The sequence below is a fragment of the Schistocerca piceifrons genome, chromosome 8 (genome assembly GCF_021461385.2).
Source record: "Schistocerca piceifrons isolate TAMUIC-IGC-003096 chromosome 8, iqSchPice1.1, whole genome shotgun sequence".
Classification (NCBI taxonomy): Eukaryota; Metazoa; Arthropoda; class Insecta; order Orthoptera; family Acrididae; genus Schistocerca; species Schistocerca piceifrons.
Genome location: NC_060145.1, coordinates 426,913,956 through 426,934,297, shown reverse-complemented (window position 1 = coordinate 426,934,297; position 20,342 = coordinate 426,913,956). Strand labels below are relative to the sequence as shown.

At 40.5% G+C, this 20,342-nt stretch overlaps 1 protein-coding gene across 1 annotated transcript in view; it reads left to right on the top strand.

The window, feature by feature from the left end:
• The window catches only part of LOC124712417 (coiled-coil domain-containing protein 42-like), a 33,584-nt gene that overhangs the window by 3,528 nt on the left and 9,714 nt on the right, over positions 1 to 20,342 (top strand). The gene's annotated exons all lie outside the window — the stretch shown is intronic.

Below are 20,342 nucleotides of genomic sequence, written 5' to 3'. Positions count from 1 at the left end.
GCTTTCCGGGCAGGAAGGAGCGCCTGGTCCCTGATACGAATCCTCCCACCGGATTTGTGTCGAGGTCTGGTGAACCGGCCAGTCTGTGGATGGTTTTTAGGCGGTTTTCCATCTGCCTCGGCGAATATGGGCTGGTTCCCCCTATTCTGCCTCACTTACACTATCTTGGCGATTACTGCGTAAACAAGTTCTCCACAAATGCGTACACCACCATTATTCTACCACGCAAACATAGGGTTTACACTCGCCTGGTGTGAGAAATTCCCTGGGGGGTCCACCGGGGGCCGAACTGTGCAATAACCCTGAGTTCGGTGTGGGGTGGCGGAGGGGTGAATAGGACTGTGGTAGTCATCGTGAGGTTGTGGATCACTGCAGCTGCGGTGGGGACGGAGCCTCTCCATCATTTTTAGGTCCCTGGTTAACATACAATACAATACAATATGTCAGATGTCTCAAGTCATATTATTCTCTTCATACTAACCTTCAAAGGTATACCCATGCAAACATATAGCTCAGTTTTACATACAAAACAAGTAGGTGATGAGTACACTATTTCTCCCAAGTAAATTATTACTTAAAGTATTAATCAATGCAACCTTACAATAGTGTGTACTGAGATTCTCATGTATTTTTCGACAGTCTTTCTCCTAAACACAATTTATTTGAATGATTATGCCCTCATGAATGGTGTTATCAACTTTGAACCATCAGCAAAAGGACTCACACTAAAACTTACCTAGCTAAAACTAAAAATTATGCACATAGATAGTTCATTCATCACAGGTATCGAGAATCTCGACAATTTTTTTCCTGTTGACGACATTGATAATGACAAGATGTTGATCCCAGTAGTTCCAAGACTTTCGAGAATGTTTTACTTTTAGGTTTGAAGCCGGATAACAAATGATACAAGAAATATTTGTTTCGTGTGATATAATTACAAATTAACAATTTTCTGATTTTTTCTTTTACTTGTACTGTGAAAATTTACTTCTTGCCAAATATCTTGATTCTAGATCAACAGGAAGTACACTCTACGTTTCAATGAGCGAATCTGTGTTTATCAAAAACTGTGACATAAATGGCCATATCTTTTGACTGAATTGACTTAAAATCTTCCCATTTTTACTCTGCTAAGGGGCCTTAGTATTTGACATAGATTTCAACTTGATACATCGATCCATTCCTATGAAAAGGGGTCTTAATGGATGGACGAACAGACAGACAGACAGATAAGAAATAACCAATTCTTTTCGTTTGATATAATTATAAATAATCAATTTTCGAATTTTTCCTTTCCTTGTATGTGAATCCTTGCTTGTTGTCAAATTTCATGATTCTTGGACAATGGGAAGTACTCTATAGGTATTGATCAGTGAATTTTTGGGTACAGTAAAAGCCTGTTAACCCGGAATCCGACAGTCTGGCACGTTCAGTAATCTGGCATCACTTCATACATACTGAATATTTTGGATGCATTTGGCGGAATTCTGTCACAGTCGGTGGTGGTCAACAATTTCTAGTTGTGTAGTGCCAACAATTATTTCAGTCACTTGTCAGACAGCTTGTGTTGTGCACCAATTATCTACAGCAATTAAAAATGATGTTTTAAAATTTAATCACAATTAGTGCATTTCTGTATCGCAATTGCAATAGCACTGTGTATTGTTGTTGCCATCTCTTAAAACGAAGTGGAAGTGAATGTGAATATATTACACTTATAATAAAAATAAAATTTGACATCATTAATTGGACTCAGGAAGTTGAAAATAGAAACAAGGTCATAGGAGAATCTAAAGTTGATTTAAGTTGATTTTTCAACAATTTATGCTATAAAAAAGTAAGGATGAACTTTAAAAGCTTGCCTCACAGACAGTTGCAGTAAAAGACATTGAAAAAGCCCAAAATAGATAAGTTGGATGACATTTTATGCAAGTGTTTCTGTGCCAAAATATCTGAAGGAACATCTGTTGCTTTAACTTTGATTATGGAAAAAGGTAAACATTTCTGTAATGATTTGGGGTTATCAGAAACTGAATATGTATTTTCTTACAGTTAGCTATACCAATTCAAAACTTGTCATGGGATTCGGAAGCTTATAGGTGGGGAGTTAATGATAAGTAATTCAAAATGCAGCTCAAGAATATTAAGAAACTTTTTGAAATTTGGTTGAACCCATAACTCAACTGCAAGTCAGATCTACAATGCTGACCAAATTTGCCTACTTACACGTTGTTTGCCTAGTTCCACATTGTCTGGTAACTGTACATCCCACCCTCCAGTCTCTGAACTGAGCTCAGGGAATCTATTCCCCACTTATCTTCCAGCAAACGTTATTTCCCTGATTAAGCCGATGGAGGAGAGAGTAATTCAAAACTTAAAATCTTTTACAGAGCTTCTTTTCTTCAAGAGCTAATCTACTCAGACTGTTCAATGGTGGATTTTCAAAAATAAATTTATATTAACGATACTATGTTTGGAACCATCTGGGATCGAATAAAGTTAAGTCCGCTACCCTTTGGAAGTCTTGGCGAAAACTCTCGCCAAAAACCTATGAAGAAGAAACAGACTTCACTACTCCAATCGAAAATGATGCTGTTGTTAAACTGTTAGATGTTGTTCAAAATGAAATAAGTAATTTGTAGCGAGATGAAGTTTTGGACTGGACAGACATTGTCAATAAATAACCTGTAGCCGAAGAATTGTCAGATGAACTGATAGGAGAAAGTGTGACAGAAACCATAACAAGAACTTGAACCACTGGATATCGAATCTGGTCAAGAAGAAGGGGTTGATGCAACAAACTCAACACATCAGCCTACAGGGAATGATTTATAAGATTTGCTGAATGCAGTAAATCGAACAATGCTGCAGAACTTATGAATTTGTGTACTATATGTGACGAGTTTTTGAAGAAAAATCGGATACAAAAACAAAAGGACATTAGGTCTTGTTTCTAGTGAATAAAATACAGAAATACTGTATGCTTGAGACACAAAACATACACAGTACTGTGCTACAGTATAATGCTCAACTGTTCTGAACTGAACATAAATCTTAAAGGGACTGATGACGTCGCTATTTGGTCCCCTCCCCCAATTGAACCAACCAGAATCTTAAAATACATTCCAGCATGGAAGCAACAAAGTTTCTTCATTTGTTCTCTAAAATATTGTTTTATGGAGTGCTATACATTTTTTATCACTTTAAGGGAAGCAGGGAATGTACGATAAACAATCAAAAGCCGCTCACTCATTATTTTACCTTGCATCTCACCCTCTAAACACTGCCATTTTTAGGTGACATCTGCAAGTCCAACAATTTCGGTAGTCGGGCACTGTAAAGGTCCCGAAGATACTGAATTAGTGGGTTTGTACTGTATCAAAATGTGTGTCATAAATGGCCATATCTTTTGATTGTATTGACTTGCATAAGACGCTTACATGTATTTCACTGTAAATGGACCAAATACCTTTGTATAAATTTCAGTTTCATGCAACTCCTCGTTCCTGAGAAATTTGTCGACAGTACTATCGAAGTGCAATGGTATTCCAAATCAGAGACTGGCAAACTCATTCACCTTTGAGAATAGTTTAATGAAAGTCGTTTATATTTAGTCGTTTATGCCCCTTTTTTCATCTAATAATGTGGAATAAATGGATTGTACACTGCCTGCAACCATGTCTATATGTAATGGAGCCCAAGGCTAATGACAGGGTTGGGGAGGTGGTAGGACTTAGAATCGCATTTATTTGGGTGATGTGAGTGAGCCAGAGTATATGGACCAGGTATAGAGGCAAGAGCATGCTGAATGGAAGTGTGGATTACGAAACTTGTTTATGATGCAATACAGACCACTGAACTATCTTTCACTTTCCAGAGAAGCTTGTAGTTGTAGCAAATGCAGCGCCGTTGTGTTCATTTCATTTGCAGAAAATAATATATACTTATGTGGGCATTTCCAGTATGAAATAACTGGCATTAACCTAACATCTGTCAAAGCAAAATTAATTCATTTACAATTTGAGGTGGTGTGTATCAACTATGCACGAAGTTCCATACTAGCTGTGTGGGAAGTGAAGATTTATTTGGAAAGATCATGACTTCTGACACAGGAACTGAGAAATTGCGTACTAAAATTAGAATCTTTGTATCGGTAACAGTGGCATATATGAAAAGATGTTATGTGGACATGTGTCCGGAAACGCTTACTTTCCATGTTAGAGCTCATTTTAGTTTCGTCAGTATGTACTGTACTTCCTCGATTCACCGCCAGTTGGCCCAATTGAAGGAAGGTAATGTTGACTTCGGTGCTTGTGTTGACATGCGACTCATTGCTCTACAGTACTAGCATCAAGTTCATCAGTACGTAGCATCAACAGGTTAGTGTTCATCACGAACGTGGTTTTGCAGTCAGTGCAATGTTTACAAATGCGGAGTTGGCAGATGCCCATTTGATGTACGGATTAGCACAGGGCAATAGCCATGGCGCGGTACGTTTGTATCGAGACAGATTTCCAGAACGAAGGTGTCCCGACAGGAAGACGTTCGAAGCAATTGATCGGCGTCTTAGGGAGCACGGAACATTCCAGTCTCTGACTCTCGACTGGCGAAGACCTAGAACGACGAGGGCACCTGCAATGGACGAGGCAATTTTTCGTGCAATTGACGATAACCCTAATGTCAGCGTCAGAGAAGTTGCTGCTGTACAAGGTAACGTTGACCACGTCACTGTATGGAGAGTGCTATGGGATAACCAGTTGTTTCCGTACCATGCACAGCGTGTGCAGGCACTATCAACAGCTGATTGGCCTCCACAGATACACTTCTGCGAATGGTTCATCCAACAATGTGTCAATCCTCATTTCAGTGCAAATGTTCTCTTTACGGATGAGGCTTCATTCCAACGTGATCAAATTGTAAATTTTCACAGTCATCATGTGTGGGCTGACGAGAATCTGCACGCAATTGTGCAATCACGTCATCAACACAGATTTTCTGTGAACGTTTGGGCAGGCATTGTTGGTGATGTCTTGATCCGGCCCCATGTTCTTCCAGCTACGCTCAATGGAGCACGTTATCATGATTTCATACGGGATACTCTACCTGTGCTGCTAGAACATGTGCCTTTACAAGTATGACACAACATGTGGTTCATGCACGATGGAGCTCCTGCACATTTCAGTCGAAGTGTTCGTATGCTTCTCAACAACAGATTCGGTGACCAATGGATGGGTAGAAGCGGACCAATTCCAGGGCCTCCACGCTCTCCTGACCTCAACCCTCTTGACTTTCATTTATGGGGGCATTTGAAAGCTCTTGTCTACGCAACCACGGTACCAAATGTAGAGACTCTTCGTGCTCGTATTGTGGACGGCTGTGATATAATACGCCATTCTCCAGGGCTGCATCAGCGCATCAGGGATTCCCTGCGACGGAGGGTGGATGTATGTATTCTCGCTAATGGAGGACATTTTGAACATTTCCTGTAACAAAGTGTTTGAAGTCACGCTGGTACGTTCTGTTGCTGTGTGTTTCCATTCCATGATTAATGTATTTGAAGAGAAGTAATAAAATGAGCTCTAACATGGAAAGTAAGCGTTTCCGGACTCATGTCCACAAAACATATTTTCTTTCTTTGTGTGTGAGGAATGTTTCCTGAAAGTTTGGCTGCACCTTTTTGTAACATCCTGTATATATATACTGATGTATCATCAGAACTTCACACGTGAAAAGAAACAAGACTTATTTTTCAAAACCTTTGTAACATAGCACGTGTCATTATTTTGAAGATCCTTACAGCCAGTTGTTGATCAGTCAATAGCTGAAGGGCAGACCAAGATTCTTATATGGAATCAGTCATCAGTATTTGAGAAAGAGAACTTGTAAGTGAGATTAGGCAACTACGAAAGAAAAAAAAGACGAGATTGTAACGAATATTAAATTGAACAAGTTTGTAAATTACATATTCAGGTACTTAAATTTAAATTTTATACAGAAATATATTTGAACAGAAAAAAATGCACTACTAGTTCAATGCTAATAATTTTACGCATATTTCGATCGTTTGACTTGGTATGAAAAGCGGCAGGAAAATTTTGTCCTTGGAACTCAAGGTGAATGACTTTTTAGTTTCTGTCACAACAGCATAAAATATGACCATTTTTAGAGGTGCGTGTGCTTTGACTGAAAGCACCGAAAACATTTTGTGAATGATCTCTTGTATTTACTTTGCAGGCAAGATATATGGCAGGATTATACTGATACTTTTTTGGTTAACTGTGAACTCTCTTCTCAAAGAACCATCTCACTGAGCATCTTTCTGTGTTCTAGGGGGATCCACCTTGCAACTGGCAAAAGTCGTTTACATATTGAAAAAGTTTTTGTTCTGGGATGAAGTCAAATGATGACCTCAAGAACAGACTGCACTCTGTCATATTTTATTTTCCTTCCCATTATGTATAATGAAGCATAGCCCTGTACTGCCTCAGAAGTCGTAGCACCATAGTAAATTTCAGAATTCTTTCCTATCAAGTAGTTGATAGTGATATCCTGAGTGCGGCTTTACAAAAACTGAAAAATTATTTATGGTTCTTGTCCCCTGTTCTGTCACCTTAATCCTCTGAGTCAAAATTAAAAACTGTACTGAATTATGAAGGGCAACTAACAGACAAAAATATGTAAGGACTCAAGTCCGAATCCATCAAATATTAAAAATTATGCTTCACAAGCTGCGACATAGTCACATATAAAACAGTGACCCATATATACAATAAGTTTCCTTTAATTGACATTTATGGTCACAAACTTTTTGTTAACAGATTACCGGTTTCAATCTATAATGACCATCATCAGATCTGCAGCAAAAAATGGGAAAAACATAGATACACTCATAGATTGTCTACAACTTAAAAAGAATAAATAGACCATAATGAAAAGTACTAGTGACAAATATACACATTTGTGCGCTTTAAGTATGAAGAGGCATACCTGTTTTATAAAAGCAAAGTCCTAATGTACTGCAGTCATAGTGACATCATCAAATGGTAAATGCAGAATCAGCACCAGCTTCGTCAAATATATATAAATAACATCATATGGACGAGTCATGTTGTCAGTAGGACTACTGTTCAAAACAAGCTGCCATACAGTAGCCACAAGATGTTTGTGTTGTAAGTTCACCAGATGTCACTAATTTCAGCGGCATACACTAGTTTTCAATAATTAATTGAACAGTGAAAATAAAGGGGGACACAATAGATGAAGTCAGTAATGAGCTTATAAGGTATAAAAGGCATTATAGTAATAAAAAGCAATGAAATAGAACATGACAAAAATAAGATTGTTAAAAAGAGGAAGAGTTAAGAGACAGTAGTTGACATATGCTCTAGTGCCAATATTCTAAATAATGACATAAGTAATAAACACCTTTGATAGTGCACAGGATAATATTAAAAACCATAAAACAAATCGCTAAAGAAGCCACAATGAAAGAAAACATAGTGCTGCATAACGCCAGAATTCCACATAGGTGCGAAGTGGTTGGAGAAATGTGACCGCCAGTACCCTGCGGCACTCCGTTGCAAGAAAAGAATGATAAAATTCCGTAACAGTGCATGACCCACATTATCTAGTTAATGCAAAAACTTAAAAATTATGAATAATGGGTCTGAACAGTTAATTTCCAAAAAAAGTGAGAGTATCTTCAAAAAGGTTTGATTTAAGTGCCAAGCCTTAAGACAGATTCTTTCCTATGACAGGAAATGGAGATGTCATCAGAGTCCTATATATGGTTACTAAATTGAAAGTTGTAAAAATCCTGATGAGACAGGCATCAAGCGGATGGAATAGCTTAAAAAAAACGAGGAACAGAAGGTATTTATACCTCAGGTTGTGTCTGAGTATCTTCATAAGGTTCCAGGGGGAAAAAAGAGACTTCATCCAAGAAAACTTTGTGAGAATATTTGACTTTCTCATCGTATTTGCCTCACACATAAACGAAAAATTTATAGGTTGTATTATGAAAGTTAATGTGACAATATGATATTTAATAATTAAACTGAAAGTAAAAAAGTATTTTTAATTAAAAAGTAAATCGATTTTATACCATTCTACGATTTTTCACATGGATAGTCTCCTCTTGCCCTTTTCCCACGGAGCCTAAATCACAACTCTTTTTTTGTGCCATGAAGCGAAACTGACTGTAGCACAAGGAAACAGCCCAACTTGAAAAATAAGAGCTTCCCTACATGTCACGTTTTATTTTTGGAAGAAATGCGAAAATCGCAAGTTTTATATAAACTTTCTTCCACTAAAATTCAAACAGATGAAACCTAAAAACTCTACAAATAAAGAAAAACCTACTTTGGGATATGTATGTGTTCCACTGTTCAACGATAGGCACAGGGATAACCAGATTACTCTTTTTGTCGAACGAAAAAATGTATGTATGATGTAGAACTTTATTTTTATGTAAATTACTGTATATAATTATAAAAGAATTATTAATTACTGGTCATGGACGCTGAATACAGCACACACAGAACCAGAAACCGAGATTTCGAGAACAGTTTGAAATTAAATGAGAAAAGATGAGCACAGTGAAAAAAAAGATGGCATCTCGGTACTGAACTAGACCTGGTAAAACTAGAACCCGGAAAAAGAACGAGACTGAGGTGGAAATGAGGAATGGAGTAACTAGAAGAAGGAACAAGGCTGGCTGCAGTGAAATGTGGACTACCATTCTGAGAACTGGACTGGCCATAACCAAAGGGAATGTTGAACAGTCGTTGTGGGAACGAGACCAGCCACAATTGAAGTGATCAGTGAATGACTGATTCTTAGAGGTCGTTCCTCAGTCCTTCTGTTGACTTTAGTGAGCTGTTTCTTAGGATCCATCCGTTCCTGAATGACTCACCTCTACTCCAAATGCCTGGCAAATGAAACACGACAGTGAAATCAACTAGTTAATCATTTTTTTCAATTTACAGTGCTCAATACTGATTTGTTCCTGAAATATATATCGATTACAAACAGTTGGTTCTAATGTGGCTCAAAATACTTTAATTTTGAAGAGTCACATCAAGATTCCATGGTTCACTGTTTGCTTTACATTGTAAATAAAAATGAGCCCAGTAATTCTGCTGAAACAAAATTTATATTTTGTTGGGATGTTGTAACTGAATGTTACTTTCACTTTAGCTCAACACCCATAGTAGCAGAAAGTGTATTTCTGCTATAGTTCCAATTAAGGTAGCAGTATCCAAGCAAATCAATTTATGTATACACTTGCTTGACAGTGCAATAATAGAATAGAAATGCAAACATAATAAGAAATAATCAGTACCATTTATTAGTAGTGGGGATAAACTGTTTCACTTAACTTTGGTAGCAGACTGATGTGTGATACTAGATGTATTATAACTAATGCAATGAAATGTAAATGAATTTGATGTGTTTTTGGCAGTATATGATTTAGTCACTAAGACAGAAAATATTATAGTGGAACCTCGCATAGCGAGAATAATTCATTCCGAAATCTTATTTGTAGTGCGAAACAATCATTAAGTGAAATAATTTATCCCATGCAAAATAATGTAAAACACGATAATTTGTACCATGAAGAAAATGTACTAAAAAGTCTGGGTTATTCATGGCATTTGTTCAAAGAAAATTATATATACAGTGCTAAGTACTTTATTATTCATTGCCAACACCTCAGCACTTAGCAAAAATGCGACAGCATTATTGTCAAATAAATTTGTAGCATGGGTAGCCACTGCTTTATTGGGGTGATGATTTTCAATGTACAATGCAACAAACTCCCATGCTTTCAGCATTTTTCTTATTGCGCCAAAAGATCGCTGCTTTGCTGTTACCGCCTCCTCCTTCCCCTCTGAAGAACTCCTCTCCACAACTTCCTGCTGTGAAATACACTGCAATTCCGTAAACTCTTCGGTGGTCATTTCTTGGTTGTGATCTTCCACAAGCTCATCAATATAACTGTTATCCCCTTCTAATCCCATGCTCTTGGCCAAAGACACAATCTCGTTCACTGCAAGGTCCACAGGTACTGACTCACAATGATTCAGAGTCACATTCGACAAGCAGAAGTGAGAGTTCTTTTAGTAACAGCTTCCCACACCTTTTCGATCGTCTTGATACAGGCGACGATGCTCAAGTGATATTTACAAAAATCTCTGAGAGTGAGAGTGGTAGCATCAGTCAACTCAAAGCAATCCTCGAAGAGTGCTTTTGTGTAGAGCTTCTTAAAGTTAGGAATAATCTGCTGGTCCACAGGCTGGTGTAATGGACTGGTGCTCGGAGGCAGAAATTGGTCTTGATGAATTGAAATTCTTGAAGGAGGTGGTCTTGTAGGCCTGGAGAATGGACAGGAGTCTTGTCCATAACATGCAAGACATGGAGTAGTAGATTCATCTCAAGCAAATATTTCTTTCACCGAAGGACCAAACACTTCATTGATCCAATCACAAGAAACATCACGTGTCACCCAATCCTTGTTGTCGGACCTCCAAATCACATTTAACTTGCTCTTCTGGACTTTACACTTCTTGAAGGCTCGGGGAATTTCTGAATGGTAAACAAGCAGCGGTTTACTTTTCAAATTGCCACTTGCACTGACACAGAATAGCAATGTGAGACTGTCTTTCATTTGCTTCTGAGCGGGCAATGCATCCTCTTCTGCTGTTATAAAGATACGCTTCAGCATCTTTTCCAAAATCGACCCGTCTCGTCACAATTAAAAACCAGTTGCGGCAGATAACCCTCAGAATCTACGAGCATCTTGGAGTTGCTGATGAAGTTCTCTGCTGTCTTTGTGCCAGAACTGGCTGCCTCGCTGTGCCTCGCAATGCTGTGGATGCCAGTTCTTCTCTTAAACTTCTCGAACAACCCATGGTTTCCCTTAAACATTTCTTCGGCTGATACATGCATCTTCTTAACCAGGTCGGCGAAAATCATTCTCGACTCCTCACAAATGATGTTCTCGTTAATAGTGTCGCCTTGCAATTGCTTTTAATTTGTTCATATAATGAACAACCTTTCGATATCGTCCAGAACACGAAACCATTGTTTCGGTACTCTTATCATTCTCTTTGAAGATCTATCTCTTTAACCTTATCCTTGTTCTTGAGTATAGTGCAAATAGTTGATGTAGACCGATTGTACGAGTGTAATTATTATCCGCAAAGTAGTTATAAAATTTTATTGTAATCAAATAGAAAACTTTAGAGAACAAAGTTTTTCGACATAGTCTCCTTGTCTTTCAACACACTTGGTCCATCGTTGTACGAGCTTTCTGGTGCCCTCATAAAAGAAGGTTCTCGGTTGAGCTGCGCGCCAGGAATGCACCACTTCTTTCACTGCTTCTTCTGAGGCAAATCGACGGCCCGTTAATGCTTGTTTGAGTGGACCAAACGAGTGATAAGAAGGGGCAAGATCGGGACTAATGGAGGATGATCCAGTACTTCAAATTTGAATTTCTGGAGCGTTTCAGCAGTGTAGGCAGCAGTATGCTGACGGGCATTGTCGTGCAGCAACACAACTTTTGACAGCAATCCTCGGCGTTTGCTTCGAATTGCAGGCTTTAGCCTGGCAGTAAGCATCTCACTGTAATGTACACTGTTTATTGTCATGCCCCTTTCCCCATAATGTTCCAGTACTGACCTTGTGCTTCCCAAAAAACCGTAAGCATCAGTTTTCCTGTGGACGGTTGGGTCTTGAACTTTTTCTTGCACGGCGAATTTGGATGTTTCCATTCCATACTCTGCCGTTTACTCTCTGGTTCGTAATGATGCGTCCATGTTTCGTCACCAGAAATGATTCTGTCTAAGAAGTTGTCCCCTTCGTTACCATAGCGATCCAAATGTTTTTTGTAGATGTCCAAGCGCGTTTGTTTATGCAACTCTGTGAGTTGTTTTGGGCCCCACCTTGCACAAACTTTATGAAACCCAAGTCTGTTGTGGATGATTTCGTAGGCAGATCGTGACTAATTTGCAGACGATGTGCCACTTCGTCAACGGTTTATTGTCTGTCTAAGAGAACCATTTCACGTGAACGCTCAATGGTTTCTTCATTTGTGGCGGGAAACGGTCGTCCGGCTCCTTCATCGTGCATAACACTTGTGCGACCATTTCGGAATTTTTCTATCCATTTGTAGACACTCCGTTGTGGCAAGACACTGTTCCCGTACTGTACCGAAAGTCTTCGATGAATTTCGGCCCCTGATACGCCTTACGACCACAAAAAACGGATCACTGAACGTTGCTCTTCTTTGGTGCAAATAGACAGCGGAGCAGCCATGCCAACAGCACGGCAGCGATAGCGAAACTAACCTAGCAGCTTGAAAATTGCAAAGATATAACAACAAATAAACAAAGCATGCGTCATCAACATAAAACGACAGTACTACCAAAATAACAAAAATATAACTAAATTGCGGATAATAATTGACTTACCCTCGTATGTGCTTGCTAAATAACAACGCTCACACCATGGTCGCGTTTTGAATGATTTTACGTTTCATTTCTATTGTCATTTTCTTTCTCTTATGGCAGTCTTCTTGCAGTTTTATCATTGGGGACATTTATACGAAGGTTATTAAAATTTGCACACAAAAAACACTGTGTGAACACAAGTTTAGAAAATGTGTGATCACAAGCTGCACTAAGATGGTGCAGAAAGAGCGCTAAATCCAGACTGTAGTACGTACTAAAGAGACGGTTCAATGCCGTTGCCGACAATGAAACGTGTTAACATTGTTTAACGTTTCTTCCGTCGCGTGCGAACGGCTGGTGACGTCACGCTAAATGATCGTCACTCATGCGAAACATCGCTTAATAAGCGAGTCATTTTTTTACAAGCTGTTTTGAACGTCATGCGAATTGCTCGTTATAGAAGGTGCTCGTTAAGCGAGGTTCCACTGTGTATAGGCGTTTGTAGTTACTTGTACCTGTTGTTCTGTAAATAGTGACTACTATGTCGAAACTGAAGTCTCCTCAATGGTGCTGCTGGAACTCGTGGAACTGCAGCAACTGTAGTCAATGCAGGAACTGCACGAGTGTCTGTGGCATGTCATCTTTAGTTTCTGTTGTCAGAAGGGTTTCCATCCACGTACTAGGAGGAAACAGAATAGTCCACGGCTGACACCGCTCCCTTCGGTGGAAGGCTGCACCACTGGCGGAGAAATTTGACGCGCTGGTGGACGTAGGGCGCCATCTGCAGGCGGCTGCTCGGAAATGAGAAGGCGCCTGGTGTGTGGTTGCGCCTATGTAATGGCGGCGTCTTGTTGCATTGCTGTGTACCTCTTGAGCCAAGTAAACAGAATCCCTCCCGTGGGGGGGAACATTGATTAAGCAAGCTGGCTTCATTAGCGTCCTGCTTCCTTGCTTGCCGACTTGCATATTTGGTGGGTGCTCACATGTTGTCCTCGCTTGCATTTACCTGTGACACTGTGGAAAACCCATTTAAAAACATGGTGAGGGGATGTCCCATCCATAACACGGATTCCTACAACTTCTACCCCTCCGCCGGTGTGCCCCAAGGTTCCGTCCTCTCCCCTCTTCTATACCTTCTGTATACGGCGGACATGCCGCCGCCTTCACCCCCCATCCACCTTCTCCAATACGCTGATGACACCGCCTTCCTTGCTCTCGCCCCCACCCTGCAACGATCCCAACACCTTCTCCAATCCCATCTTGACCGGTTCACCGCTTGGTGTAACCAGTGGTTGCTCAAGATCAATCCTTCCAAGACCCAGGCGATCATTGTAGTCAAAACCACCCCTTCCTTCCGTCTCCTCGACTTCTATATCGCCATTTATGGCTGTCCTATCACCCTCACTCCCACCCTCAAGTATCTTGGTGTCGCCCTTGACCGTCGCCTCTCCTGGACCCCCCATCTCCAGACTATCCAAATCAAGGCACACTCCCGACTCCATCTCCTCAAGCTCCTTTATAGCTGCAAATGGTTTCTTTACCCCTCCACCATCCTCCACATCTATAAATCCCTCATCCGCTCTACCATCTGCTACGCTCATCCTGCCTGGCTCTCCACCCCGCCTACCTTTTACAAATCCATTCAAATCCTAGAACGCCATGCGCTCCGCCTCGCCTATCGCATCCACCTTCGATCCCCCATGTGGATCCTATATGCCCTCATCCCGTTCCTGCACCTAGTCCTTTTCCTTGAATGGATACGGATTCTCTACACCTCCTGCAAACTTGATCCCCCTCACCCACTTGTCTCTCCCATCCTCTCCCACCCCCGTCTGCTGCCGCACCTGTATTCCCACGTCCCACCTACTCTCCATCTCTCCACTCTCCATACCCTCGCCCAAGGTGGCTTCCACCAACTCTCCTCCATGATGATGCCCTCCTCCCCTCCATCTACCCCTCCTACCAACTTTGAAAATCCTCATCAACTCCCAGTGTTCTTTTTCCCAAGGGCACCCTCTCTCCCTTCTCTCCCTCCTCAGTTCCTCCCTCCCTCCTCTACCCTGGGCCTCCCCTACCCCCCTACCTAGTGTTTGTGTGTGCTGTCGTGTTCGTGTTCCAGTGTTCCAGTGTTTCATCGTTTGTGCTCCATAGTTTGCGTGTGTCATCTCTCTGTGCGTGTCCACGTTTCTGAACGTTTTTATTTTGGACACTGCGCCCGTGAACGGCTCCGTGTGTTTTAATTTTGTATGTCTACGTTTGTATATCCACCATGTCTGTTCTGCAATCGTCTCCTTTTGTATCATAAGTCATACAAGTGGCCGAAGAGCGGCGTAGTATGCCGCTGCTGGCCTACCTATATCAGGTGTGAAAATAACAATAAAAATGACCTGTCAAGCATTTCCCATTCTGACGTTCATAGGATGGTCTGATATGTGAGACGCATTGTCTACTGCATCGGTTTATTGCTGCCTGGCTGCAGCTGGGCCCCACTGCTGGAGGTGCTGGTGGGAGCGACTGCTGGCTGCATTGGAAGATCTCCAAGATGGCGAGTCGCGTACAGGTCTTCTCATTCTGTAAAAGGAAACAGCCTAGAGTTCTGCTTATATGAGTGTCAGCACAGCGTGGACTGATTTGATTTTTGTGGCGCACTCCGACCCCATGTGAACGTTTACCTTCGAACACAACATTACCAAGCTGCTCTAGAACTGTTCCTGGTACCTATGTCTTTCTCCCATACTTGTACTCTGTAATGGGTACCGGATCATTCAGTTAAAAAAATGTTTTGACTGTTGTTGACGCTTGGCTTGTGGATGCACAAGTGGCTTTAAAATTGATATTACTATGGGACCCTATTTTCCATGTGGTTTCTCAGTTGGAGATTGTCCATCGTGTGGAGTGGCTCTATACCGAGTGAGGAAGATCAATAGTGCATTGTATTTGTTGTATTGTTGAACAAGGATCGTGGTGTGTGACAGGAAAGTTCGGTGAGTCTGTTGGCCTCAGGATGAAACGGTGCTGACTTGAAGTGTGAAACGCTATGGGTTTCATAATTGTGTCCCATTGTCAATGACAATAGATATTGGCAATTCTCCAAAAAAAAAAAAAAAAAAAAAAAAGTGTGAGAAATCTTACGGGACTCAACTGCTAAGGTCATCAGTTCCTAAGCTTACACACTACTTAACCTAAATTATCCTAAGGACAAACACACAGAGCCATGCCCAAGGGAGGACTCGAACCTCCGCCGGGACCAGCCGCACAGTCCATGAGTGTAGCGCCTAAGACCGCTCGGCTAATCCCGCGCGGCAATTCTCCAACAGAGAAGACCCTTGACAAAGCCTCAGTAGCCTTTGTGGAAGATACCAATGACATCTGTATCACAAACGGAAATGTGTATAAAGCATTGATGACGATGAGCCATTGGCTTCGAGAAATGGTCCTGTAAACTCGGTATGCTGATGCGACCGGGGTTCTGATGCCTGTGGTCACAGAAAATATTTCCAAGGCAGAACTGTTTGGTATTTTTGATATAAATGACACTTAGCCAACCTTTTTCCAATAGCAATGTTATCTGGCTATACATTTAGTACGAATTATGCCATAGTGGCATGAATGTAGGATCTGCAGTATCTTATATTTAAGCACTGCAGTAGTAACCATTCATCTCTTGCCTGCTTCTGAATGTACCAGAATCACACCCTTGTATACTATAAGTGCATGTCTCATTGTACAATAAGATTAAATCTCTGGCTGATTAAGTAATTTCTTATCAGTAGGTCACTCCGTTTGAATATGCTGTTTGATCTTACATTAAAACAGGATCTTTAGGCACAAGTTTGGCAATTAAACTGGAGTTTACTGGGAAATTTTCTGCAGCGTCGTGACTACTGATATCTTTTGAAAAACAGACATCAGCTGGTGAGTCGAACTTTTGTCTTGCCATGTTGGCAGACTTGAAAGCAAATGTGCATTCGTGTTTTGAGGTGTGAACCTGACTACGATTTCAGAGCCGTAATTAGACAGAAGTAGCGCCCAGCGCTGCAGACATTGAGCTGTTCATGGGGGACAGTACAGGGTGAGTCAAAAATGACTTTACAACTTCGAAGTGACAGAGAAATTTGTTGGCATAACTTACAGAATTGGTAGATGTGTCGTTTTGTAGCAAATAGCCTCAAGTTCCACATAAAAGTGTCAAGTGTCATTTTGGTTCCATGTGACTTGTATTTGTGATATGGCAAACATCCCACTGGTAATCAATATCTTCCCACACTCGTTGCAGCAAATCTGGCGTAACTTGTGCAGTGGCAGCGTAGATTCGATTTTTCAGGTCGGCTAAATTGTTTGGTAGGGGAGGAAAATACACATGGGATTTAGTGAAATCCCAGAGAATAAGTCTGGGCAGCGAGGTGGCCATTCATGGACGATTCGGCAACATGGAAAGCGATTATCAAGGAAACCTTGAAGAGCAGGAGAAGCACAAGGCGAAGGAAAGGGAGGAGGAGAAGCAGATTAACGTTTAGCGTCATATCGACAATGAGATCCTTAGAGATGGAGCACAAGCTTGGATTAGGGAATGGTGGAAAAAAGAAGCGGCTGATCCCTTTCGGAGGAAGCATTTGCCCTAAGCGGTTTAGGGAAATCATGGGAAACCTAAATCACAGTGGCTGGACTTGGGTTTGAATATTCATCCTCCGAACGTGAGTCCAGTGTGCTAGCCACTGCACTACGTCACTTGGTAGGAAACCTCAAGCTTCCCTGAGGAAATGAGGTGATGCACCATCTTGCTGGAAGTAAACTATTCCGTTTTGGTCATCTTCATCGATCTATGCCAAACAGTTGTTGCAGAGTTCGTTTCACACAGCGAGCACGCTCCACACCAGTGAAAGTAGCCATTTTAGCTGTGCACTACACAGGCGCCCCTGATGGCGGAATGAGGTACATGACACACTATGTGATCCAAACTTGAAGTTGTTTGCTACAAAGTGACACATCTACCGATTCTGTAAGTTATCTCAATAAATTTTAAAAGTCCTTTTTGGCTCACCCTGAATTGTTTGGCTTAAAGCTAACCAGAAAGGTTGGGGGTCTGTGAGGACGAATAATTTATATCCGTAAATATAACAATGGAATTTCTTCACTGCAAATATAACTGCGAGGGCCTCCTTCTTGATCTGACTGTAATATTTTTGTGTCACTGTCAGAATTTTGAAGCGAACACAACCTAGCATTCAAAACCCAGATGAGACTGGGACATAATGTTTTGTGAGCATCTTGTCCGGATTATAATTATGACATAAGACATTTAGTATTAAGAAAACATTGTTTTAACTTGTTAAATGGCCTTTGGGATACACTGCTTCAATTCTGTTTGGTGCCTTTACAAACAACTCGTGCAGTGGTTCACTGATGGAAGCTACATGAGGCAGAAACTTCCTTTAAAAACGTGTTTGCCCTAATATGGCACATAACTGCTTGAAATCCGTCAGAGGTGGAAGGTTTTTAAGGGCACTGCGTGTCAGCTTGACGCCATACTGAGTTTAGACAAATACTTCCAGAAAATACTTCCTAGTACTTAAATTTATATTATATTTTAATATATTTCTCTTATCCAGAAAAAACTTCTTGCCATTGCAAGTCTAAATTTTATAAATAATTATCTTCTCAGCTTGAGCTATTTTCAGTTATTTTTCTTCCAAAACTGCAACTCCAGAGCTTCATTTTTTTAAATCGAATTTCCGCAGCATCACTTAATTTAATTTGACTGCATTTCATTACTCACGTTTTACTTTGGTTGGCGTTCATCTCATAACTTATTTTCAAGACACTGTTTATTCAGCCCAACCTCTCTGCCAAGCCCTTTGCCGCCGCTGACAGTGCTACAGTACAATGTCATCGGCAGACCTTCATATTTTTATTTATTTTTCTTGAACTTTAATTATCTTATCAAATATCACCTTGATTTCGCTTACTTCTTGATCATTGTACCGTTTAAATAAAATAAATGTCGTGTGACTAGGGCCTCCCGTCGGGTAGACCGTTCGCCAGGTGCAAGTCTTTCGATTTAACGCCACTTCGGCGACGCGGAGAAAATTTCCGAGTCAGCCGGAAATCGAACCCGGGCCCTTAGGATTCACATTCTGTCGCGCTGACCACTCAGTTACCGGGGCGGACACCATTTTTTTTTAAAATCGAATTTCCGTAGCATCACATAATTTAATTTGACTAAATTTCATTACTCACGTTTTACCTTGGGGTATGATGCAACCCTATATCACTCTGTTTACAATTACTGCGCTTTAACAGTCTTCATCTAACTGCAGTACATTTTCTGGGCAAATTGGAAATAACCTTTCATTCCTGTATTTTCTCCCTGCCGCCTTCAGAATTCCAAAGAGTGTTTTCCAGCCAACACAGCCAAAAGCTTTCTCTAAATACACAAATGCTGTAAATGATGCTTTACCTTTTTCTAATCTACCTTCCTACGGAATCACGATCGGCTGGTGCGCTATATCAAACGATGGTGCCGCCTCTCCCTGCTTCAAGAAACTTACGATTTTTTTTTGTTTTAAGGAAGCGGGTAATGACAGGTTTGACTGAGAACAGTCATTAACAAATCACAGGCTGTACGGTTTATTATCAAAGTCATTATTCCTTTCAAACATTTTAAATACATTCAGCTTTAACAATCTCTTGCATGCCACAATACAGCATTAATGTCTTCATACTGAAACTTTACGAACATCAGAATGCTGCACAAATAATTATACCGAAAACGCATTTAGGAAGCACCTTACACACACCGTTTGTACAGTAGCGCTAGTTTTCCATGCCAAGCGCACCCTCAAAGCAGCAACAATCAGTATATCAGAACCCACTGTCAGTGGGCAACGATTAGTCAGAAATGTTATCATGGTGTAAAGTTTCATTGTGAAATTAATCATTGAAGAAATGCCCCAATAGACGGGAAAGAAACAATAGTTAAATACTTCCGAGTGGTAAATTAACAGGGACCTGAATTATATCCACTAATAGCTGTCACCACATGAAAATGTAGCTGCAAAGAGTAAGTAGTTGCACAAAAACGTAGCTTTAGAAAAAAAGTACACATGACGTAAATGAATAATATCTAACATTTCAAGAAAATGTCAGGAAAAAGACAAAAAATACAACTACCAACAGAAGGTTTTTCAGTTACAGAACTGTAGCAATTAAAGTGAATGTGTCTATTAATAAATAGACATATTTTTGGGCAAAATCCTTAACCGCTTCTTCGCAAAAGCAAATGCATAATCTGAGTTTTAAGAAATGTTGTTAGCAAAACAATTAACTGTGTATGTTAAACTAATCAACTATTTACTAATAGCAGGTATCGTCCTTTACATAAAGAATTAAGTCAACTCATCCTAGTCTATCTTGTTAGTCTTTTTTTAAACAAACAAGCTTAATTTTGTTCGAACGAATGCAGTCAAATCCTCTGATTTCTGTTATGGCAGATAACGTCAATTGATCACATAAGCACATAACAAGAGTAATTATATCATTACAAAAGAGTATACGCAAGGTGTATAATATTTCCAAGTTAAATACCCAAAGTTAATAGCCCAAAGGTTCAGAAATGAAGAAAGAAAATAGGAGGGAGCTCTGCTGGATTTGTAAAAAAGACGTTCCAGTGCTGTGTCCTTCCGGGGGCGTTTTCTTGAAATTTAGACGTCTTAAAACGTTATTTTAACTCTTTTTTTCTTCGGAGGTATCGGTAGGGCGTAGAGGTGGACGCCGTCACAAATCGAGGACAGGGACGGAATAGAACTAGATTTTTGGCATACAGTTTACATCTGTAAATTTAGGTCTTTAGATAAGTACTGTACCTTAGAATTTGGAATATCCAGATAT